This window comes from Staurois parvus, unplaced genomic scaffold (genome assembly GCF_062004578.1).
Source record: "Staurois parvus isolate SC_StPar_1 unplaced genomic scaffold, SC_StPar_1.0 ptg000184l, whole genome shotgun sequence".
Classification (NCBI taxonomy): Eukaryota; Metazoa; Chordata; class Amphibia; order Anura; family Ranidae; genus Staurois; species Staurois parvus.
Window position 1 is genome coordinate 6974190 of NW_028317980.1, and position 25459 is coordinate 6999648.

Below are 25459 nucleotides of genomic sequence, written 5' to 3' on the forward strand. Positions count from 1 at the left end.
CCACCCATACTCCGATCCGTACGACACCGGCCACCCATATACCGATCCGTACGACACGACCACCTATGTATACACACACACCAATCTGTACGACACCGACCACCCATATACCGATCCGTACGACACCGACCACCCATATACCGATCCGTACGACACGACCACCTATGTATACACACACACACCAATCTGTACGACACCGACCACCCATATACCGATCCGTACGACACCGACCACCCATACACCGATCCGTACGACACCGACCACCCATACACCGATCCGTACGACACCGACCACCCATACACCGATCCGTACCACACCGGCCACCCATACACCGATCCGTACCACACCGGCCACCCATACACCGATCCGTACCACACCGGCCACCCATACACCGATCCGTACCACACCGGCCACCCATACACCGATCCGTACCACACCGGCCACCCATACACCGATCCGTACCACACCGGCCACCCATACACCGATCCGTACCACACCGGCCACCCATACACCGATCCGTACCACACCGGCCACCCATACACCGATCCGTACCACACCGGCCACCCATACACCGATCCGTACGACACGACCACCTATGTATACACACACACCAATCTGTACGACACCGACCACCCATATACCGATCCGTACGACACCGACCACCCATATACCGATCCGTACGACACCGACCACCCATACACCGATCCGTACCACACCGGCCACCCATACACCGATCCGTACCACACCGGCCACCCATACACCGATCCGTACCACACCGGCCACCCATACACCGATCCGTACCACACCGGCCACCCATACACCGATCCTTACGACACGACCACCTATGTATACACACACACCAATCTGTACGACACCGAGCACCCATATACCGATCCGTACGACACCGACCACCCATATACCGATCCGTATGACACCGACCACCCATACACCGATCCGTACGACACCGACCACCTATATACCGATCTGTACACCGACCCCCATGGATCACATGCAATGATCTCACACTCAGCTCAGAAATTGTTCTTGTGCTCATTGAGATATTGATTAAAAATAAATATATACACACACACTATATTACCAAAAGTATTGGCCCCGCCCTCCCAATCATGTGATTTAGGTGCTCCAATCACCTCCATGGACACAGGTGTATACAATCAAGCACCTAGGCATGCAGACTGCTTCTACAAACATTTGTGAAAGAATGGGTCGCTCTCAGGAGCTCAGTGACTCCAAGCGTGGTCCCGTGATAGGTTGTCACCTGCGCAGTAAGTCCATCCGTGACATTTCCTGGCTACTAAATATTCCACGCTCAACTGTTAGTGGGATTATAACAAAGTGGAAGCAACTGGGAACAACAGACACTCAGCCACCAAGTGGTAGGCCACGTCACATGACAGAGCGGGGTCAGCGCATGCTGAAGCGCAGAAGTCACCAACTGTCTGCAGAGTCAATAGCTAAAGACCTCCAAACTTTGTGTGGCCTTCAGACTGGTACAACCACAGTGTGTAGAGAGATTCATGGAATGGGTTTCCATGGCCGAGCAGCTGCATCCAAACCTTACATCACCCAGTGCAATGCAAAACGTCGGATGCCGTGGTGTAAAGCACGCCGCCACTGGACTCTAGAGCAGTGGAGACGTGTTCTCTGGAGTGACCAATCACGCTTCTCTGGCAATCCGATGGACGTGTTTGGGTTTGGCACTTTCCAGGAGAACGGTACTTGCCTGACTGCATTGTGCCAAGTGTAAAGTTTGGTGGAGGGAGGATTATGGTGTGGGGTTATTTTTCAGGGGTTGGGCTTGGCCCCCTAGTTCCAGTGAAGGGAACACTTAAGGCGTCAGCATACCAAAACATTTTGGACAATTTCATGCTCCCAACTTTGTGGGAAGAGTTTGGGGATGGCCCCTTCCTGTTCCAAGATGACTGAGCACCAGTGCACAAAGCAAGGTCCATAAAGACATGGATGAGTGAGTTTGGGGTGGAGGAACTTGACTGTCCTGCACAGAGTCCTGACCTCAACCCCATAGAACACCTTTGGGATGAATTAGAGCGGAGACTGCGAGCCAGGCCTCCTCCCCCGACATCAGTGCCTGACCTCACAAATGTGCTTCTGGAAGAATGGTCAAACCTTCTCATAGACACCCTCCTAAACCTTGTGGACGGCCTTCCCAGAAGAGTTGAAGCTGTTATAGCTGCAAAGGGCGGGGCCAACTCAATATTGAACCCTACGGACTAAGACTGGGGGGCCATTAAAGTACATGTGCGTGTAAAGGCAGGCCGACCAATACTTTTGGCAATATAGTGTGTGCAGGGGCCGACTGACCATTTAGGCACTCGGGCACTGCCCGAGGGCCCGGGGTCAGTAGGGGGCCCCATGAGATGCCCCTGGTACCTTTCATAGGCTTTTTTGAGTGTGGGCGAGGACACAGGGGCCCCATGATTTCCTATTGCCTGGGGGCCCCATGAGTTGTCAGTCGACCCCTGAGTGTGTGTATATATATATATATATATATATATATAGTGGATGATGTACAGAGGACAGGGGTACCTATATATATATATATACACACACACACATATATATACACACACACACACATATATACACACGACGCTAAGTTGCTAGGCTTTTTTGGGGTGGTTTGAGTGTGGGTGAGGACACAGAAGCCCCCATGATCCTCTATTTCCCGGGGGCCCCATGAGTTGTTAGTCTGCCCCTGAACAGGACTTACGATTTTAGTGATTGGATATCCAATAATGCACACAAATGGCTCATAAACAGCCGCATACAACAGCCTATAGGGCCCCCTGTACTCTATGGTGTTGCCGTAACACATACAGTACATAACCACAAGGCACAGCAGCAGAAGTTGAATGCGTTGGTGTGCTGCACAATGCAATACACTAACACTGCTATAAAATGATGTGTGCATGTCAGGGGCGGACTGACCATTTGGAATTTCTGGCACTGCCCGAGGGCCCGGGGTCAGTAGGGGGCCCCATGAGATGCCTCTGGTCCCTTTTTATAGGCTTTTTTGAGTTTGGGCAAGGACACAGGGGCCCCATGATCCCCTATTGCCCAGGTGCCCCATGAGTTGTCAGTCCGCCCCTAGTGCATGCCCATCCATCAGCAAGACTCATTGCAGTGCGGTTCAAATTAATTGCACTGTGTTGCACCAACAAACATACATTGTTGTGTTGCATGTTACCTGACGTGCATTGTGCGAGCGGGCTTTAGGGCTCATTCACGCATTCAGCAGGGGGGGGGGGGTAAACGTAGGTGAGTGAGCCATAGTTTTACTGCCCACTTTAACCTAACTTTGCAGCAGGGGTTTATACACATGCCTCAGCAAAAAAAAAAAAAAAAAATCTAAAGCCGTTTCCTGTTTTCTATGCTGGAGTAAGCTATTTTTGTTTAAATATATATAATGTATTCAGTATATATGTGAATTTTTTTTTTATTATGTTGTTTGTAAGATTTTTAATAAACAAAGATTTACACATGCCTCAGCTGTGACACTTCGCTCCCTGGCCGACTTCATGCATAAATATCTATGCAAATCGCAATAAATAGTGCAGGAACTACTTTCAAGATCATTGGGACTCCGACAGAGTTGGACCCGATCTGAACGGTTCAATTGCGGACAATAGGGTGTGACTTGTCATGCGCTTTGAAACTGTCAAATCGCATGACTAGTGTAAACCAGGGCTTAGATCTCATTAACTCGAGCGCTAAAACCAGGTGGCTGAGCCACGTTTTTACTGGCCGACCAACTGAATGAGGGCATGATGTGGCTCAGGGCTTTACAAATTTCGAGGCCGTGATGTCTTGCTTTGAGGCTGCTGCAAAATAAAACAGCATGTCACACCGCTATTTATGTGAATGAGGCTGCACCGCAACTGCCCTGCCTCCACACGTTATATCCTTCTCATTTGATTGGCTTACTGCATTTCCCTCTATGGCTAGATTTAGACTTGCGAATAAACTGCCGCTCCTCTGAAAAGCAATTTGTGTTTGGATCGCTTTTCAGATCAATTTGCCAGGCAGTGAGGAGGTGATGACTCCTCGTGCCCAGGGGCAGACTGACAACTCATGGGGCCCTTGGGCAATAGGGGATCATGGGGCCCCTGTGTCCTTGCCCACACTCAAAAAAAGCCCATGAAAAAAAGTGTACCAGGGGCATTTCATGGGCCCCCTACTGACCCCGGGCCCTCGGGCAGTGCCCGAGTGCTCGAATGGCCCCTGCTCGTGCCTGTTTTAACTCCACAATTGACACAGCAAAGCGCTGTAACCATGTTTGTGACACTTCCTCAATCGTTTGAATGGGTCAAAATGTTGGATATTTGTTGCCGCGGGCGTAAAGTGAACATACCCTGTCCGCTTTGTTTGCAGTTAAAGGGGGGGGGGGCGCTAAAACGTGGTTATTTTTGCCATGGCTGCAAAGCATAGCATCAAGACCACGGGTATGTGAACACCCCGTCTGCTCTCATTGCAGCTTAAGGTGGGCGGCTCAACCACATGCAGGGGCGGACTGACCATTTGGCAACTCGGGCACTGCCCCAGGGCCCGAGGTCAGTAGGGGGCCCCATGAGATCCCCCTGGTACCTTTTTCATAGGCTTTTTTGAGTTTGGGCAAGGACACAGGGGCCCCATGATCCCCTATTGCCCGGGGGCCCCATGAGTTGTCAGTCCGCCCCTGACCACGTCAGATTATTTTTATGTAGGTGCGAAGTGAAGCAATGTGACCACAGCGTGTGAATAACCCATCCACTGCCATTGCAGCTTAAGGGGGGTAGTTGGTAGGTGCTAAAAACGTGGCTCAAATGCGTGTTTTTAATGCCCAACAACCGAAAGTCTAAATTAGCCCTTATGCAGGCCATAGACGGTTCGTTTATTGGCCGAATTTACGTCCGAAAGAATAATCGGCCGATATTCGCACAGTTAGTGGGGCAATGTCATCGGCCGATTTTCGCGGTTCCTCCTCATTTCTTTTATCGGTCATGCTGGAAAATTTACGAAAAACGGCCAATTTTTGTAATCATTGGTGGCAACAGAACAACCGATTTTTCGTTTTTCGGCCGATAAACAAACCATCTATGGCCTGCATTAGACAGATCCATAGGATAGGAAAACAGAGCAAGTGATCATACAGCAGGCAGACTACCCCCCCCCCCTTACTTAGCTCTCATTTATGGAATGCATGTGTCGGTATCTGCAGAACAGAAGCAGGTAAGAATTTGTTGAAATCCTTGCAACGTATATAACCGAACAGAAGACTTTTCTTTCTCAGCAGAAGTCATCAGAAGTGTTTTACGTTAGCTAAAGAAAGAAAATATTGGCATAAACATCCCGCAGACCGCGCTCTTTGATGTTTTACGCTGTTTACTGTCCAAATCAGGAAAAAACACTTTACTTCTTTCCCGTATAGTCAGGGATCACATCCCAGAAACCACTGTTTCTTTTCAGAAGCCGTTTCTCCAAAGATTGATTCGATTGTTTGGCAAACGGAAGGTTTGATGATCGCGCCGGCTCCTTCCTCGGGCTCTTTGCTTGCACGCATGAAAACAAAACAAGTGAGCCTGACAACAAAGGAGGCCTGCGAGGAAAAAAATATTCCGCAAGGAGATTCTGTTCCTTGAAAGACAGTTCTGGGTTTCTTATAATGTTACTAATGACAGAATTGATACCTGCTATTTATTTTCTTAATACAATTTAATTGTTAATATTAAAGTATTTTTTTTTAATTTTCTAATATTTATTTAATTTCTAAATACTTAAAAACTTTTTTTTTAATGTAATTTAATGCATTTATTTATTTAATTTTTTTTATATTTTCAAAATATATTTATTTATTCATTCATCTATTTCATTTTCTAAATAGATTTTATTTATTTTCTGCATGAATTTCTTTAATACATTTTTATTATTTTTTCTTATTATCTAAATGCATTTTTTATTTATATTTTTATTTCTTTTCTAAACACATTATTTATTTTTAGTTAATTTTCCAAATAATGTTTGCACATTTTATGACTGAAGATTACATAACATTCTATTGAATAGAATGTTATGTAATCTTTAGGCCTAAAATGTGCAAACATTAATTGGGAAATAACTAAAAATAAATGGAAAAGAATCTATTCTATTACATAACCCCCTCCCCCCAAAAAATAAAAACATTTCTATACTTTCTGAAAGCAGTGATCCTATAGAACAAAACAGTGGCCGTTGTTTTTTTCATGTTATATATTTGTGGTATAGGTAATTAATTCTATATTTTCACAAAAAAAATTATTGTGGATAATTTTAGTGCACACTCACGCAATACGGTACCATTCTGTTGGGTAAAATACAAAAGATGAGGTTGCATCAAGCAATTAGATAACAAATATGTCAAGCCTGAGGCCTGGTTCACACCAATTCGTGGTTTGGTGCTTTTTGCAGAAACACTACATTCCACTTAACATGGTTTCCTATGGAACACGTTCACATCTAGGCTTTTTTGAGCTGCTGCATTTTTGGAAAGGGTCAGGGACCTTTTTACAAGCAAAAAGCAGCATTTTTACTACAATAGAGTTCCATGGACATGATGCTGAAATGCATATAGTGCAGACATGATACAGGAGATGGTCAGAGACTGCATACATGATACAGAGGATGTCAGAGACTGCATACATGATACAGGAGATGGTAAGACTGCAGACATGACACAAGAGATGGTCAGAGACTGCAGACCGGATACAAGAGATGGTGAGAAACTGCAGAAATGATACAGGAGATGGCCAGAGACAGCATACATGATACAGGAGATGGTCAGACTGCAGACATGATACAGGAGATGGCCAGAGACTGCAGACATGATACAGGAGATGGCCAGAGACTGCAGACATGATACAGGAGATGGCCAGAGACTGCAGACATGATACAGGAGATGGCCAGAGACTGCAGACATGATACAGGAGATGGCCAGAGACAGCATACATGATACAGGAGATGGCCAGAGACAGCATACATGATACAGGAGATGGTCAGAGACTGCAGACATGATACAGGAGATGGTCAGAGACTGCAGACATGATACAAGAGATGGTCAGAGACTGCAGACATGATACAAGGGATGGTCAGAGACTGCAGACATGATACAGGAGATGGTCAGAGACAGCAGACATGATACAGGAGATGGCCAGAGACAGCATACATGATACAGGAGATGGCCAGAGACTGCAGACATGATACAGGAGATGGCCAGAGACTGCAGAGATGATACAAGAGATGGTCGGAGACTGCAGACATGATACAGGAGATGGCCAGAGACTGCAGACATGATACAAAAGATGGTCGGAGACTGCAGAGATGATACAAGAGATGGTCGGAGACTACAGACATGATACAAGAGATGGTCGGAGACTGCAGACATGATACAAGAGATGGTCAGAGACTGCAGACATGATACAGGAGATTGTCGGAGACTGTGAACATGCTATAGGAGTTGTTGCAGACTGTAGACAAGTGTCAGGAGACAGTCTTAGACTGGAGACCTATTACACGAGACTGCTAGAGATCGCTGCTAAAATTGGGCAATAGGGAAACACAGGTTAGTGTCTGCAGGGGCCTTCAGGGCTGCTCAAAAAGTGCCAACGGGCTGCATATGGCCCCCAGGCTGAACACCAAGACCTAATTGCCAGCGAAGATGTCATTGTGGCATTTCTATAAAGTTATAAATCCGACGTGTTTTATTACATTGATTACCTCCTGGCTGCATTAGCTTGCATGATCGTGAATCTCCATTATATAAGGCCCCATAAATAAGAGCGGCAGATTCTTGCACAAACCCATTTTTTGCGTCCTCAGTGTGCCGTAAACAAGATTCATGGCTCTTCGGAAGCTGGCGATTTAGAGATCTCTTTGGAGAAATGACAATATTCTCATTTAATCTCACCTATTCAGCCCCCTGTTTACTTGTCTGTCTCAGCACTTTCTGCCTAATGGGGCTGAAGCACCCAGCAAATTGCGCCTTATTTGCCGAGCTTCTCCCAGGACAATTGCATAACAGCAATCAGAGGCTGACTTTTCCGAGGCGGCTGAATGGATGCTTATGGGATCGATAAATGGACGGCACTGTGGATTGCCCCTTTCGTTTTAAACATAGGAATAGGGCTTCTAAAGTCCATTAGTGGAAATAGCTCGCCAATAAATCCGCGCTGGGAATCAATAGCTCTCAATGAGTGAAATGACTGCGGCCAGTGGGATTTTTAACCCATTAAGTGAACGACTAGCTTCCAAAATACTAAGAGCCCGTTCACACCATCATATTGAGGTCACACACGTGCGACTGCACAAGACCTGCGTTGGTGCAATGCGGCTCCATTCATTTTGAATGGCACTCCAACACATCTTACTGGCGGACACGCATTGCAACGCAACCTATGACAATGCACTAACTTGCGCTGTCCAAAACGATGCATGCATGATTATTGGTGAGTTGGCAACCCATTCATTTTGAATAGGTTGCCTTAACGCAACACAGTTCGAGGCATGGCAATGCAGCATTAATGAGCCTAAGGTCCCATTCACAAGTGTTCCATTGCAGTTAATGCAAACATGTTGATGAGTACCATGGCATGCATTAATGTGCTAGGTGCTAAGGCAGCCAATTCATTATGAATGGGTAGTCAACACACCACAACAGATTAAAAAAATGAGCCCTACCCTTTTTAACATTGCAGCACACCACAACACATGGTATACCTATGTAATGCTCTGGGTGCCATTTATGTATAATTATGTTGGGTGCCATGTACAAAAAATGGCAATGCTCTACACTGCACTTAGAGCAAGTTCTGTGCCATGTGTTGCTCATACAACAGATTAAAAAATGGGCATGACCCTTTTTTAACATTGCAGCACACCACAACGCATGGTATACCTATGTAATACGCTGGCTGCCATTTATGTATAATTGTGTTGGGTGCCATTTACAAAAAATGGCAATGCTCTATACCGCACTTAGAGCAAGTTCTGTGCCATGTGTTGCTCATACAACAGATTAAAAAATGGGCATGACCCTTTAACATTGCAGCACACCACAAGGTGCTGTATATGTGTTGTGGTGCGCTTGTGGTTATGTGCTTCGGATTCTACTGTACAATACATTTGAGTACCATTTACAATAAACTCAAACGCACTGCACATGGAGGTGGGTTTCCATTCACTGTGGCAGGTGCCATGCATTGTAGAGTTAATACACGCATCTTAACACACCTTGCCACAGTATCAATTTGTAAAGGAGCCCTTAAAGTGTATGTCAAGGGAGGGTGGTTTTGCAGCCTGGCATCCCTCTCACTGTCCCCGCAGTCTACCGGTAGACGACCGATGGAGGCCCCTTCCCCCCGCAACTTTGTGGGGAGGGGAAAGCAAAACATAGCCTCAGCTTCAAGGAAAAATGGCAACTTGGTGCCTTCCCCTCTCACCCACCAGGGGGTGCCATCCCACATAGGGTCTCCATTTTGGTTGAGGAAGAGCCCCTGGGCCTTCCCCGCAGCAGGTGGAGAGTCTGCCAAGACCTAGAGGTGAAACAGGTCAGCCAGAAGGCTCCACTGGTGGCAGGGCTAAGTGGGAGAGCCCTTGACGTGGGAGACACCTTCCCGTCCCCCCTCTCCCAAACCCCGGCTGTGCATCCTGGCGGTAGAGCGAAGAGTTTCCAGCCCCTGGTCTCGGAATGGAATCCTATGCCAATGGTAGAACTCAATGGGGTACAGGAGGCTGGCGTTTGCCACTCCCGGTGTGAGAGCCCCTCAACTCCACGTCACCCCAGATTGCCCACGCAGCATCTCAAACAAAAAGTGTGTCAAGTATAAACTGTTTTTTCTTTTGATAGGGTTGGGGAAGGGTTTTACTGCTATCTGGGACTCTGTTAGAGAGATTTCCCTTAAAGTGTCACTAAACCCACAACAGTAAAATCAGTCTGTATATGGAATAAAGCCTGCTTATTATACTCCCTGTGGAACCTAAGGGGTTAATCCTCTGCATTGTGTAAAAAAGCTGTTTGATCCTGTCTCCTCTGATCCGCCCCTTCCTCTACTGTCCCCAATCCATGTGCTCATAGAACAGTTTGTGTGTGTATTTTCTTGGGAGAGTGCATGTGATCAGCATAGGACCAATTAGCACTGTTCAGACAGAGGGTCATTGGTCATGCAGCCACAGAGGACAGTCAGAGGAGAATGAAAACTCTTCCTACAAGATTAACCAGTGCTCTGGTGGACACTGAGAGAAGTCACAAGACTGGTGTAACTGCTGATGAGAAAAGGTATTTAGCAGTTTATATTTACTAAAATAATTGCATTTCCATGTTGTGTTTACTGTGAGAGACTAGATATAGTGAATGCAGCCACAGAGGACAGTCAGAGGAAAATGAAAACTTTAACAAGCTTTAACCAGTGCTGTGCTGGACACTGATAGAAGTCACAAGACTGCTTGAACTGCTGATGAGAAAAGGTTTACTAAAATAATAGCATTTCCATGTTGTATGTACTGTGGGAGACCAGATGTAGTGAATGCGGGGTCCGGGGAGACCAGATACAGTGAATGCAGGGTCCGCGGAGACCAGATACAGTGAATGCAGGGTCCGCGGAGACCAGATACAGTGAATGCAGGGTCCGGGGAGACCAGATACAGTGAATGCGGGGTCCGGGAAGACCGGATACAGTGAATGCGGGGTCCTGGGAGACCAGATATAGTGAATGCAGGGTCCGGGGAGACCAGATATAGTGAATGCAGGGTCCGGGGAGACCAGATATAGTGAATGAGGGGTCCGGGGAGACCAGATGTAGTGAATGCAGGGTCCAGGGAGACCGGATATAGTGAATGCATGGACGGGGAGACCAGATACAGTGAATGCAGGGTCCAGGGAGACCAGATACAGTGAATGCAGGGTCCGGGGAGACCGGATACAGTGAATGCAGGGTCCGGGGAGACCGGATACAGTGAATGCAGGGTCCGGGGAGACCGGATACAGTGAATGCAGGATCCGGGGAGACCTGATACAGTGAATGCAGGGTCCAGGGAGACCTGATACAGTGAATGCAGGGTCCGGGGAGACCGGATACAGTGAATGCAGGGTCCGGGGAGACCAGATACAGTGAATGCAGGGTCCGGGGAGACCGGATACAGTGAATGCAGGGTCCTGGGAGACCGGATATAGTGAATGCGGGGTCCGGGGAGACCGGATACAGTGAATGCAGGGTCCGGGGTTTAGTAGCACTTTAACTCTAATGCTTCCCTTCCCCAGAGACCATGTGGCCAAATACCTAGGTATTTGATCAGCTGACCGACCACAGTGGAATCCATCATTCATGTCAAATCACATCAACATGGTGCATTGTGCTGCCATGCAGTGCCATCCAGTGTGCTGCAGAAAAATGGTGCCATGCTGCTTATTACCACAGCTTACCACACCATGAATGGGGCACATAGAAAACAATTGTCCTCTATGTGCCCTAGTGGTGACCGGAGTTCATCCAGTGCACAAAATCGCAGGTCAGCGCACAGAGCGTGAACGAACCCAGAAAAGTAAAATAAAATGTACGGCACTTTGACTAAGAAATGTTTCCCATAGACTCACTAAGCTCCGTTACAGGAGAGGAATTTGCTCCAGAAATATTCTGCGCGGTTTGTTTGTCTTGTGATCTGCGGGAGTTCGGAATATCTCTTTCAATCCCGGAGGGACAAGACCGGGGCAGAGAGCTCTGCAATGTCTCTGATTTCCTGAGTGCTTAAGGTAAGGTTGAAGGATTTCAGTGTGAGTGCCCGAGCAGAGATCAGTGACACCGCTGCCGGGGAGATCTGGCCCTCCGCCCAGGACAGCGAGGATTGGTGTCTGCTTCCACCATGATGGAGTGCCAGGAGCGGGCTGAGAAAGGAAGATGAACTCACCTGGGTCTAGTGATTGCCTCCTAGCTCACAGCTTCTCCAGTCCCACTGATCTATATGAACCATAGGGACTCATTTACACTGAATATGTGTTTTTAAACACATATGTAAGAAAAATGAGCCTACAGACATCGTTGCAGTGCTTCATGTGCATTTAAAAAAAAGTACATCATGCTGCATTTTTTGCCCGTAAATGTACCGGAATGCATATACTGCACATAACTCCCAACTAGGCCATAGACAAAAGACGTTCTCGGTTGGGAGTGGAATATCGGGGTTATGGCTGCAGCAAAAGGCCATAACCCCAGTATTGTTTTCTTCAGCCGGCGATTCTCTTGTAGCTAACAGTGGTCTGAGCAGTGGATTCACCACTAGATCACTTTTAGAAGCGACAGGATGGGATGCCCCCCTGCTGCTTTCCGTTGGTTCCCAGGAAAGCAGCAGGGGGGCATCCCCTCCAACCGCTTCTAAAAGTGATCTAGTGGTGAATCCATGTGAACATCGCAGTGGCTGGGCATATAGGTGAGTGGAGGAGTGAATGAAAGATGGCCTCCACTCATCTATATGTCCTAGGAGGACCGGAGCGACGTCATTACGTCACTTCCGGTTCCAGCCTAATGTAAACCGGGCCATTTTTTTTTTTTTAAAGCATTTGATCAATGCTTTTTTTGCTCTAATGCTTTACATTGTAGAGGACAGATGTGGGGTCTTATAGACCCCAGATCTCTCCATAAAGAGGACCTATCATGGCTTATTTCTATCACAAGGATGTTTATGGGAGGGGCCTGAGAGCATGGGGGGGCCAAGGAGCACGGGGGCGGAGAGCACGGGGGAAAGAATCTGTGGCCCGTGTGGCCCCCCTGTATGTCTGGAAAGGAGGAGTGGCAGGGGCAGCTGCATATAGAGAAATCAATCTCTCCATTTTTCTTCTGCAGCCACTGAATGCCTGTGGGAGGGAGAGGAGGAGAAGGAGACATTCAGCGCCTACAGAAGGAAAATGGAGAGATCGATTCCTCTATATGCAGCCTCCCCTGCTGCTCCTCCTTTCCAGACATACAGGGGGGAGCCAGATGGGCCCCCAGCAGCATGACGCCAGGTCACAATTGCGACCCCTGTAGGTACTTCCCTGCCTTCAACTATTTTTCCTTGTACACTGTTCCGGTGGGGTTTGACCAGACAGCAGGAGCAGAACAGCTTACCAATGGGTTTGGTGTGGATCAGCTGTACTCTCCCATAGAGTTCCATTATGTCCCACGATTTTGGTCCACTTTCTGAAAGTGCACCAACACTCCTCCATGCTACATCTTTGGTGAGCCTTCAGAAAGAGCACCAAAACCATGATAATGCAACTGTATGGAAGAGAGAAGCTAACCTGCATCAAACCCTCGGGTAAGCTGTACTTCTACTGCGGCGCGGTCAACCTGCACCAGAACAGTGTGAAAGGGCTCTATGGGGTAAGAGGGTAAACATAGGCGGGTCATTTATTTTTTCAAGAGAATTAGAAATGTCCCAATATTGCAGTGTGAAGCCTTTAAAATTGAACTTTAGCACTTGTAATCTTCATTTGAAGCTCATGTGATAGGGTGACAACACAACAGCACAATTGGGAGACAGGTATACAGCATTGTCACCCTATAACAGAAAGTGCCTGAACAAGGTTCTTCATGGCAGAATGTTTTAAAAAAATTTTTAAGAAATTGCGAATGACTTTTCAAATCACTTGAAAGAAAAAAGTAGATGTAGTACTTTGTCCTGTCTTTCTAAGTGCTTCCTAAGGCTAACTGCAAGGTTGGACAGGGTGCCCCTCCTCCCAGCATGGCCATCCGACAACGCAGCTAGCAAGGAGACACTGCTTTGACAGATGGCACTTTGATCCATCTCTGACTGACTGTGTTCATTCATAAATTGAAGCATAGTAAACACATTTGTGCTATGCTTCAGTTATGCATGAACAGGAAGCTGTGCAGAGCTATTTCTGTCCATTAATTCTGTGCTGCTGAGGCTGCAGAGATAGAGTGCTGTGTCTTCAATCTTCTTTCTCTGTCTCACAGGTGAATCATCAGAGGCCTGTTTAGACCCCTGATATTTCACCAAAGCTCCCTAATGGGGCTGGTAAAAATTGTAAAAAAATAAAAAAATTAAAAGCTACTGGCACCAGTGGCGTAACAACCAGGGTCACAAAGGTACCGCCACCATGGGGGGGGGGGGGGGCAAGGAGGCAGGAAGGGGGCCCACTGCAGAACATGTGAAAGGTTCCCACTGCAGGACCTTAATAAAAGGGCAAGAATTAAAAAGCTCCAAGATCAGTGGGAAGGGCCCCAGCCAGGAGTCAGGGGGGCTCTTTATGGTTTCTTGCACCAAGGACCTGAAGGTTCTAATTACACCTCTCATGCAGGGTAGCTGTGGGATGCTCCAACAATGTTAAGAAGTAACTTGAGGACAATCTTCCTCTTAAGATTGTGAGCATAGTCCTTGTAGCAGCAAATAATGGGCTGTGACACCATGAACAATGTCCTCTTTAAACAACGCTGACTTTAGCAGAGATAGCAGCAGCACACGGTCAATGGGATCTCACAGCGGTCTGTACTCACCAATGTCCTTGAATAATTGGATGCCTCTTTCCAATATCTTCTAGACAAATCCCCTGTGCATTCTTCAGACCAGATCCTCAAAAAGAAGTCCCTTAGTCACCTCCAGCGAATTTCAGCAGAATAGCTCCCCTCCCAGATAGCATATCTGGGACCTCAATAAGCGGTAGAAGAATGGAAAGCCTGCCCAGAAGGGCAGCAGTTGGGATTTCTTCCTCTAGGACAAGAACCACTCTGTTCCAAGACCCAGGCTATTTATGGTCCCTCTCAGCCACCATCTGGGCACCCATCCCCAGAGATTGGCCAGGACTGCATTAACATTTGGGCTGCTGTTTTGCCTGTCCCGGCCCACTATCTTCCAAAACCCTCCAGACAGTGAGCTAGTAACTAACCTAGCACTTATCTTGGAGGGTGATATATATATATGGAAGTTTTCTATTTGTTTTTTTTTTCTATTGGTTTAATGAGATGGCCTTGTGTCTTTTTTCAACCTGTGTAACACATTATTAAAATTGAAAAAAATATCCTCCTTAAGGCTCCATTCACACCATGGAGGTGTGATGGAGCCTGCGTACGTTTCTGAAACATTTTCCACACATAATGTGTAGGGCAGCCCATTCATTTCAATGGGCTACTATTTGTATGAGAAATGCAGAAAAGAGGTCCCTTTTTAAAAAACACAATGCACCAAACCACACAGTGCTGCGGAATCATACAGGTTGGTGCGCATGAAGACTTGCGCTTTAGCAGATGCATGGGGGCACCATTAACAAAAACTGGCAATGCCACGTATCTGCTAAAGGGCAGCGCATTTCTGTGCATGTCAGGAAAGCTTGCGATTTTGCATGCGTTCTTGACATGCACAAGCAGTGAACCTAGTGTAACGTGTTAAAACTTCCATGAGCTCTTAGTGATTGGGTTTACATAAATGAATGCTTTGACAGATAGCATCCATCAGGTTCCATCCCTGAAGTGTCTGTAAAACTGTAATTATTTGTAATGGTGCGCCGGACGAAACAGAGAGAGGTGAGCCTACGAGAATGAAAGACTGTCAAAGCACAATGCGACTGACAAACGCTATAAACAACATGACTGACAACAGAAGAGCTTAATTCACCTGCCGTGCGTATTCCACCATCCAGACATCTAATGGATGGGGATGGTGTCAGGATCATCGATGATGGGAATAGATAGGCGCAGGGATAGGTAGATGGTGTCAACAGATGAACACAGGAGATGTTATCTTCTCCTCATTATAAACTGATTATATATACACAGCTCAGCATAAATGAGTACACCCCTTTTGGAAAGTAAGATTTTAATCAATATCTCAGTGAACACAAGAACAATTTTTCAAAATTGTGACAAAACTGAGTATTATAGAACATTTGTTTAGCTCATTACATGAAAGTAAGGTTAATAATATAACTGCGATTACAAAATCTTCAGTTTTACTCAAATTAGTTGATGCAAAAATGAATACACCCCACAACAAAAACTACTACATCTATTATTTTGTATGACCGCCATGATTTGTAAGGACAGCACCAAGTCTTCTAGGCATGGAATGAACAAGTTGGTGACATATTACAACATCGATCTTTTTCCATTCTTCAAGAACGACCTCTTTTAGAGCCTGGATGCTGGATGGAGAGTTATGCTGAGTTTGTCTCTTCAGAATACTTCATAGGTGTTCAATTGGGTTCAACTCAGGAGACATACTTGGCCACTGAATTGCTTTCACCCTGTTCTTCAGAAATGCAACAGTGGCCTTAGATGTGTGTTTTGGATTATTGTCATGTTGGAAAAGTGCAAGACGACCAACGGCACAGAGTAATGGGAGCATCTTCTCTTTCAATATAGAGCAGTACATCTGTGAATTCATGACACCATCAATGAAATGCAGCTCCCCAACACCAGCAGCACTCATGCAGCCTCACAGAAGGACACTGCCACCACCATGTTTCACTGTAGACACCATGCAGTTTTCTTCGTACTCCTCACCTTTGCAATGCCATACAGTTGTGAAGCCATCAGTTCCAAAAACATTTATCTTGATCTCATCACTCAAGAGTACAGAGTCCCAGTAGTCTTCTTTTTCAAATTCTAGGGAGGCTTTTTTGTGCATGGGCTTTGGGAGAGGCTTCCTTCGTGGACAACACCCATGCATGCCATTCCTCTGCAGTGTACGCCGTATTGTGTCACGGGAAACAATCACCCCAGTTTGGCTTTCTACTTCTTTAGCTAACTGCTGTGAACTTGCATGGCGATTTTCTTCAACCCTTCTCATCATAAGACGCTCCTGTCGAGGTCTTAACTTCTGTGGACGGCCCGGACATCTCTGTGAGATGGTTGCAGTTCCATCTTTGTTATATTTTTATATCACTATTGCTACAGTATTCTGACTGATAAGTAAAGCTTTGCTGATCTTCTTGTAGCCTTCACCTTTCTTGTGTGAAGAAATTATTTTCCTTCTCAGGCCTTGTGACATTTCTCTTCCATGTGGTGCCATTGCTGACAGCATAAAATGGGAGGAGTTTGTTAAGTAACGCCCTTTTATAATCACCTGTCTGCTGGACACCTGTTTAATGAATAATCAGACTCACCTGTAGTTGAATTCTTGTTAATTAGGATTTTGTCGTCTAACATTTAGCTTTGCTCATAAGACTTTCTTTAGGGTGTAATCATTTTTCCAACATGGTCTTGAATGAATTTGTTAGGAAAAATACTTTGTGTGCAAATTAACAAATCCTGTTTGCAATCAATGATCTGCATTTGTGGGTGTATTTTGTAGTATAGTGTCCCATAGAAAATATTGATTCGGAAAGGAAAGTAAAGGTTTTTCTGACAAATTTGCTGGGGTGTACTCTTTTATGCTGAGCACTGTGTGTATATATATATATATATATAATTTAAAAAAATATTGAATAGAAAATAAACAAGTAAATATATAAAAAATAAGTAATCGAAAAATATAATTTAAAATTTTGATGTTGTTGTCTATAAGTAAGTAACAAATGAAAAGAACAATTTGATAGCTTACTTCACAGTTCCCCCATCCAGATTTGTTAGGAACAGCTTTGAAGCTGTGTGAAGTTGCGGAACACAAATGACAAGAAAAAAGAAAAAGGAACTAAAAAGGCAAAAAAAAAAGTTCTCAATTTAGATAAAGTAGGGCTTGGGAGTTTTTCAGTGCATTTGCGGATCTGCAGAAATGCACCACGATCCATTTTACATTAATTTTCTATGCATCTCATACACATCTATGTTGTTTCCTGCAGTGCATTTTTTGGAAAAGGGGCAAATAATTTCTTTTTTTTTTTTTTTTCTATTATACACAGCACGGTGCATTTTTGTCTCCAAAGACTTCAATGGAACCGTGTGTACATGTGTTTTTGGAGTGTTTTAGATAGGATATTGTATTTAAAGAGGTTTTAAATCCTAAAGTTTTTTGCCTTAAAGGGTTACTAAACCCACAACAATAAAATCAGTCTGTATATGCAGTAAAGCATGCTTGTTATACTCACTTGGAACCTAAGGGGTTAATCCTCTGCATTGTGCAAAAAGGACTTTGATCCTGAATTTTCTGCTCCTCCTCTTGTTCAAATGTCCATGTCTTATCTCCTGATAAGACAGACTGAACCCATAGCCATTCTGCACATGCTCAGTTTAGTGTGTATTGCTAGATATGTTTTTGTTTTCTTGAGAGTGCATGTGATCAGCATAGGGCCAATCAACACTGTCCAGACAGAGGTCAGGGGTTTTGCATCCTTCTAGAGCAGAAAGAAAACTCCTCCTACAAGCTTTAACCAGTGCTCTGCTGGACATTGATAGAAGTCACAAGACTGCTTTAACTGCTGATGAGAAAAGGTATTTAACAGTTTATATTTATTAAAATAATTGCATTTCCATGTTGTGTGTACTGTGGGAGACCAGATATAGTGAATGCAGGGTCCTGGGTATAGTAACAGTTTAATGCATTCTCTGCATTAGCAAAAAAAAAAACAAAAAAACTTTATGTGCAGTGCCCCCTCTGCCTCCCTTAAATACTTACCTGAGCCCGGTCTTGGTCCAGCACTGTGCCCGAGAGCAACAGCGCTGCTCTCTCTTTTCCTCCACACTGAACACAGAGTGAGCAGCAGAAGCCAGTGGCCCTTGCTGCTGTAAATCAAATCCAGTGACCATGGAGTGGGGCGCAGGACCGAGCTGCGTTGTGTGTCAATAGAAGCACACAGATCAAGCCCGCAAAAGTGCCCCTTTAGTAAATGGCTTGCTATTGGAGCACTTGGAAGGCAGGAGGAGCCAGGAGCAGAACCTTTACATTCACTTTAACAACCGATCTCCTAAAAAAAAAAAAAAAAAAAAAAAAAAAAAAAGGGTGAAGGGTCGCCTCCAAAATCCATACCAGACCTGGTCTGGTATGAATTTTAAAGGGGGGACCATATGCAAAAAAACGAAAAAAAAAAAGTGGCATGGTTCTTCCCCAAAGTCCATGCCAGACCCTTTGAACACGCTCACAAATCAAACCTGCACAGATTCACTCATCATTAGCCACCTCAACAAGAAGATGCAAATTTGCCCTTAAAGCGGAGTTCCACTCACCCTGTCAAAAAATAATAGTCAGCAGCTACAAAAACTGTAGCTGCTGACTTTTAAAAAAACAGCCACTTACCTGTCCCTTGGTCCAGTGGTGTCCTCACCATGGCTGGTTTCACCGGCCGTCTTCTCTCCCTGGCGCCGGCATCTTTAGTGTGGGCACTAGGCTCTGACAGCTTGCGGCGTCACAGCTGGGTGCCCACTGCGCATGTGTGAGAAGTGCTGCGCTTTGTCAATGGTCCTGTAGTCTTCTGGGACCTGTCATGTGTCCCAGAACACTACGGGGAGGGGGGGTGGGTGGGAAGGACAACTTCCGCCTAGGCGATCACAGCGGAAGTGGGAGCGGGTACCTGTCAATTTTAGGTACCCACTCCTCCCCCCCACTCCCCAAAGGTGCCAATCCTTAAACACCCACTTACCTGTCCCTCGGTCCCATGGTGTGTCCCCCGCAGCCCGTTTCACCGGCCGTCCTGTATTGCAGGAGGCCGGCATCTTCAGTATGGGCACCTGGCTGTGATAGCTTGCGGCTGCACAGCCGGGTACCCACTGCGCATGTGCGAGTAGCGCTGCGCTTCGTGAATGGTCCTGTAGTCTTCTTGGGCCTGTCACATGTCCCAAAAGACTACAGGGAAGGAGGACATCTTCCGTTTTGCGATTGCCTAAGCGATCGGACCGGAAGTGGGAGCGGGTTCCTGTCAAATTCGGGTACCTGCTCCCCTCCCCCAAAAGGTGCTAATACTTAATGGGGAGTGGGGGAGCAGTCCTTAAAGCAGATCTTCCCCTTTTGGGTGGAGCTCCGCTTTAACAACTAGAAGCCAATCTAAAGAGTATTCTTCCTTCATTAACTACTGACCACCATAACACTGAATACTGTCTGCAGGGTCCCCAGGGGCTGTACGATAAGTGTCAAAGGGGAACATGTGGCCCCTGAGCTGCAGGTTGGGTACCAAGGGTCTAAAAGGATATTTGCCCTTTGTAAAGATTTCCTGTCGGGTCTCTGGCACAGGAAGTGGTGGGCCAGCACCCCAGTGGCACAAAAATCTGATAAAAAAAAACTGTGCAGCTTTGGCCAAAGTTGAATAACTTTCTGGCTATCTACGTACCTCCTGAAGCCTAGCCGGAAAACTCCCAGAGATGGTATCCCCCAATCTGCCTTGTTGTGTCACGGTCTGGGTCAGGTTCAGAGACCAGTTGCTACAGCAGTGTAAGGCTTACCTGAAACCAGCAGGATAGGTAGACCAGCGGGTCATCCTGGGAATGACGCAGGCTCACCTGAGGTGCGGGGTCTAAGTATCCACCGGTCTTCACCAGAGCTCCTAATGGTGGAGATGGATTTGGCTGCATGTGAATACCAGGTTGCAGATCTCAGGATCACCCCACCAGGGAAAGGGTACGCTTGAAACCAATAGCGGATCAAACAGTTCAGGGAAAAGACAAAAGCGGAGTCGGTCACAAGCAAAAGGTCGGTCACAAACGATATAGATGGCAGCAGTAAGGATGAGCGGGATATTGGCTGGAAGGCACAATAATCTGGCAAGGAGGAAGTGCATGGACATGGCTTTTATGAGGACGTTCATGGGAGGAGCAAAGAGTTCAAGGTTCATCAGAAAACAGGGCACAAGGCAGGATTGCCCAATAGATCAGGCAGAGCATTGTACAGCATCCCAGGTAGCTCAGTGAGAAGAGTTACTGCCTGACACAGTAGAAGTCCCAGGTTCATGTCCAGGCCCTGACATGTTGCTAGGATATTGCTAAGACACTCCCAGCCATTACTGCAACCCTCACAGGAGTGAGCTCTTTCTCCATTTTAAACCCCCTTGCATGCACTCTTTCTCTCCCCCGAGGGCAGTAGCTCTGAGTTCAGCAATGCTGCAATGGAGGAGATAGTGAACCATGCATGTGCAGAGGTTTGAGAGCTCGCACCCGTAATGTAAGCCATCTACGTACCTTCTGAAGCATGGCTGAAAAACTACAAGAAATGGCATTCCTCCCAACCTGCCTTGGACATTGCTAAGACCCTCCCAGCTGTTACTGAGCAGTAACAGCTGGGAGGGTCCTAGCAACAAGGGAGCTTGGGGGGAATGCCATCTCTGGCAGTTTTTCAGCCATGCTTCAGAAGGTACGTAGATGGCTTACACCTATAACCAGGGTATTATTCAACTTCAGTCAAACCTGCACAGTTTGTTATTATCTACAGATGTTCCTTACCTACATAGGCAATTATTTGGTAAAGGTGATCTAACCCCTTAGCAAAATAGAACATCTCCTGCACATGCTAGTCTGGTACCAGTTCTTCATGCACATCTGCTTCTTGGCATGGAACATGGACATGTCAAGTCTTGCTGCCCTCTCAGGACTGGGGAAAACACAAGCAAAAGAGGGCAGTTTCAAGGTTGCTCAATCCACTCAGTGTACTGCAAAGCTTGGAAGGATCCTACTTACGCGTTTCAAGGGTAGTACCCGCTTGCTCAGAGCCAGGGCTTAGATCTGAGGAACATACTACCCTAGAAACACGTAAACCAGTTAGGCTCCTGGTGGTGTCCTTCCAAGCTTTGGAGAACGCTGAGTGGATCGAGCAACCTTGAAGCTGCCACTTTCTTTGATATGCTGTGCCTATCATATGGTTTGTAGGTAGATTTGTGGATTATCAATACGTGGCGGAAGGCATAATGCGTCAGGCGCCCTCTTTTACGTGAGCTTTCGTAGCGATCTAACCCTTTAACCTCTCCTCACCCCATCCAATACCAACGAAAAAAGTTGGAGCTTTGGATACACTTTAGTTAAATAAATAAAAGTAATTCACGCTTGGCATCCCCTTTCTCCCACACATTTGTAATCTTGTTAGTAATTTCTTCACACGAGATAATTTTACGGTTCTTCCGGCTTTAAATTTAGCCATACCCACAGTGAAGAATTTCCCTGAATTTATTTTATTCTCTCTTCCCTCCATAAATATCCCCTTCCCTCTCTTTCGATAAGGAAGCCAGTGAGAAAGAGGGATCTGTATCTCCGTCAATAAAAGTGCTTATGCACAGGACAGATTATTAAACCGCGCGGTGGAAATTGCGCCGCCTCGGGCTCCCTAAGTCACGCCATAAAGCCAGGGAATGAGAAAGAAAACGGATATTTTCATAAGGATTTAGCTTTGAATCTTATCATTTTAATAACCCATTAAACAGGCTGTAAAATGTAGCGGCGGGCAGACGCCGGGACGGAGAAATATGAGCAGCAGCTTTGGGTAGGTGTAAATTATGAGAGCCGCGTGACACTGTCTGTATTTAGATATTACGCTGCCCTAGGCCTATGTGAGTAATCGTGTTCTTTCGTACAGCGTACAACCTCTTCTGCGCCTACCATGATAGGCGATTTTTTTTTTTTTTTTCGGTGAACTTTAGGCTTCATGCACACTGGGGCGCTTCTAAATACTTTTCTTCTGGCAGGAGAAAAGCAGCTTCAAAAATACGGCTAAGCTGGGTCTTTTAAAAAATGTTTAGGCGCGTTTAAGCACGTTAAGCACTTAGGCGTTTATTCATATCTTTGACCAGAATATTAATGTATTCTGGGTGTTGAAATGAAAAAAGATGCTCAAGCGCTGAGGCATGTTTACAGGGGTTTTAGGCGCATTTGGCGCTTTTTCAGCCAAATTGCTCCTCTCTTGAATGCACAAGTTTTTGTTTCTGCCTTTAACAGGTTCCTGTGCGATTCACATGCAGTTCTGTTCAGTGAGATTTCAGACCATTCATTTTCAATGGGTTGAAACTGCACCACACTACTTTTGGTAAATGCACTGTAACTTTTGTACCATGTGATCTGGTGCCTGTAAATGCATTTGCAACCTGCATTTGGGGTGTCAATAACTTATTATTGACACCTACTTATCATATTTATTAATTTCAGGTACTTGACAGGTGCTGTCAATTTACACAGCGCTTTACAGATATTGTACATTCACATCAGTCCCTAACCCTCAAGGGGCGTACAATCTAAGGTCCCTAACTCACATTCATACATACACATACTAAGGACAATTTAGACAGGAGCCAATTAACCTACCAGCATGTCTTTGGAGTGTGGGAGGAAACTGGAGTAAACCCACGCAGGCACAGGGAGAACATGCAAACTCCAGGCAGGTGGTGCTGTGGTTGGGATTTTAACCAATGACCCTAGTATTTCCAGGTGGAAGTGCTAACCATTAATGCAGGCCATAGGTGGGTTGAAAATCAGTCATTGTTTTAAAAAAAAAAAAGAAAAATCAGTCGTTCAATAGGCCGAAGTTACCACCAATGGTAAAAGAAATCGGCCGACTTTTGGCCCGTCTATGAGCGGCATTTAGCTCCGCTATTATATTTGACATTAAAAAGTATAGCGGTTGCAACATTGTATCTATTTGTATCCATTTCGGATACAGATGTTTTTATTTGGATACAAATAGATACATTGTTGCAACCACAATACTTTTTCATGTCAAATATAATAGCGCACTAAAATTCTTCTTCCTCTTCTTCTTCCCGATTTGCCCACCATTGCCGTGAAAATCAGCCGATCGGCAAAATCGGCCAATTTTTTTCCAACTTTACCAATAAAAAAAGTGCCAAAATCCAGAAATTAACCCATTAACGGTGCGAAAATCAGCCGATTTTTTTTTCAGCCAAAAATCAGCCAATTTTCGACCCATCTATGGCCTGCATTAGCCACTGTGCTGCCCCACCTCTTACAGAACCATAACTGCAGTGCATTTTGAACGCATTGCGGGAAATGCGCACGGAACATGGACTTGCAGAACCGTGCTCTGGTGTGACCAATCCTAAAAGCCCGTCTCCTGTAAACTCCTATGTGTGCATGGACACTTAGGCTAACATGGAGGGGGGTTTAAATGGAAAAAAAGTCAAACGCCTGTAAAACGGGCACTCTTGAGCTGCAGTGTGCTTGACACCTTAAAGCGGAGCTCCACCAAAAAGGGGAAGTTCCGCTTTAAGCCTTTGTCCCCCGCTCCCCATTAAGGATTGGCACCTTTGATGGGGAGCGGGTTGGAGGGGGTACCCGAATTTGACAGGTACCCGCTGCCACTTCCACTGCGATCGCCTAGGCAATCGGAAGCAGAAGTTGTCCTCCCCTCCTCCCTCCCCATAGTCTTCTGGGACATGTGACAGGTCCCAGAAGACTACAGGGCCATTCACAAAGCGCAGTTCTTCTCGCGCATGCGCAGTGGGCACACGGCTGTGAAGCCACAAGCTGTCACAGCCGGGTGCCCACACTAAAGATGCCGGCGCCAGGGAGAGAAGACGGCCGGTGAAACCAGCCATGGTGAGGACACCGCAGGACCGAGGGACAGGTAAGTGTCTGTATTTTTTTTTTTCAGCTGGAACTCGGCTTTAAAGCTGAACTCTAGGCAAACAGCTAACGCACAGATGTAATATATACTGTATATGTGAGCTGTTTTACCTGCCAAAGGGTTTATATTTTTGTCCATCCAGCCTTGAGATTTACTTTTGTTGCTAGTATGGAGAAGCATCTCTCTGTCACTTTGCTCTCTCCTTCTGTTAGCATGCCTCTTGCACTGATCGGCTCCTTGTGCTGCTTCTTCTCCCCCAACCTGTACAGGGACTGCGAGAAACTGATCAAAGTCAGGTATTTATGCTGCTTAAATTTAAGAAAAAAATTCATGTAATAATATATCATTTATTACAGAGCTGAATTAAACTTTACTTCACCTTTACCTGCAGATTTATCTAATTCCCTTTTGAAACGCATAATGGGGGTCTTAAATCCTGGATGGTTTATAATTTTTTTACATGTTGGAAGCACCACACTGATTATGACATTATCTCTCACACACTAGCAATAGATCAGTATTGCTGGCAGAGAGTATACAGGATATAGATTTTAGGGTGGTAGCCATACACTGCAATTTATTTATTTTTTCCATGATTTCATATGCATTGTATTCACGTCACCCAAGCTTAAAACGTTGCATCGATTCCAGACTCGGGTGTTTTATGAAAGCAATTGGCCTGTATGCAAGAGATGGGCAGCGAAAGATAAAAAAAAACAGCAGCAAAATGGGAATGTAATTGGCTGTGATTGGCTTACCAATCATAGCCCCGCCTCCCTAAACCGAGCTCTAGTACCTGCCCCCTCCCCGGCATAAAAAAAAGTGTTTCTGCAGCAGGTGCTAGTGACAAGCACAGCTGCAGCAGAGACTCGGAAGGGGGAACAGAACAGCTCTTCCCCACTTTGTTGTACAACATGTGAGGGCCCAGTGAGCCCCACATCCCCTAGGTCCCATGTGCACCCTGCATATTGCACCCAGGATGATACACCACTGC

General features: G+C 45.9%; 1 protein-coding gene across 3 annotated transcripts in view; it reads left to right on the forward strand.

Annotated features, from left to right (window-relative positions):
* Positions 1-11710: 11710 nt before the first annotated feature.
* LOC149462164 (uncharacterized) overlaps positions 11711-25459 on the forward strand; it is a 39881-nt gene continuing 26132 nt past the window's right edge. For 2 of the 3 annotated variants that reach the window (XM_089677361.1, XM_089677363.1), the window contains exon 1: positions 11711-11797. The gene's annotated coding sequence lies outside the window, so the exon portion shown is untranslated. Of the gene's footprint in view, positions 11798-24673; positions 24762-25459 lie in introns of those variants that run through there. The other variant, XM_089677362.1, reaches the window with a different exon arrangement.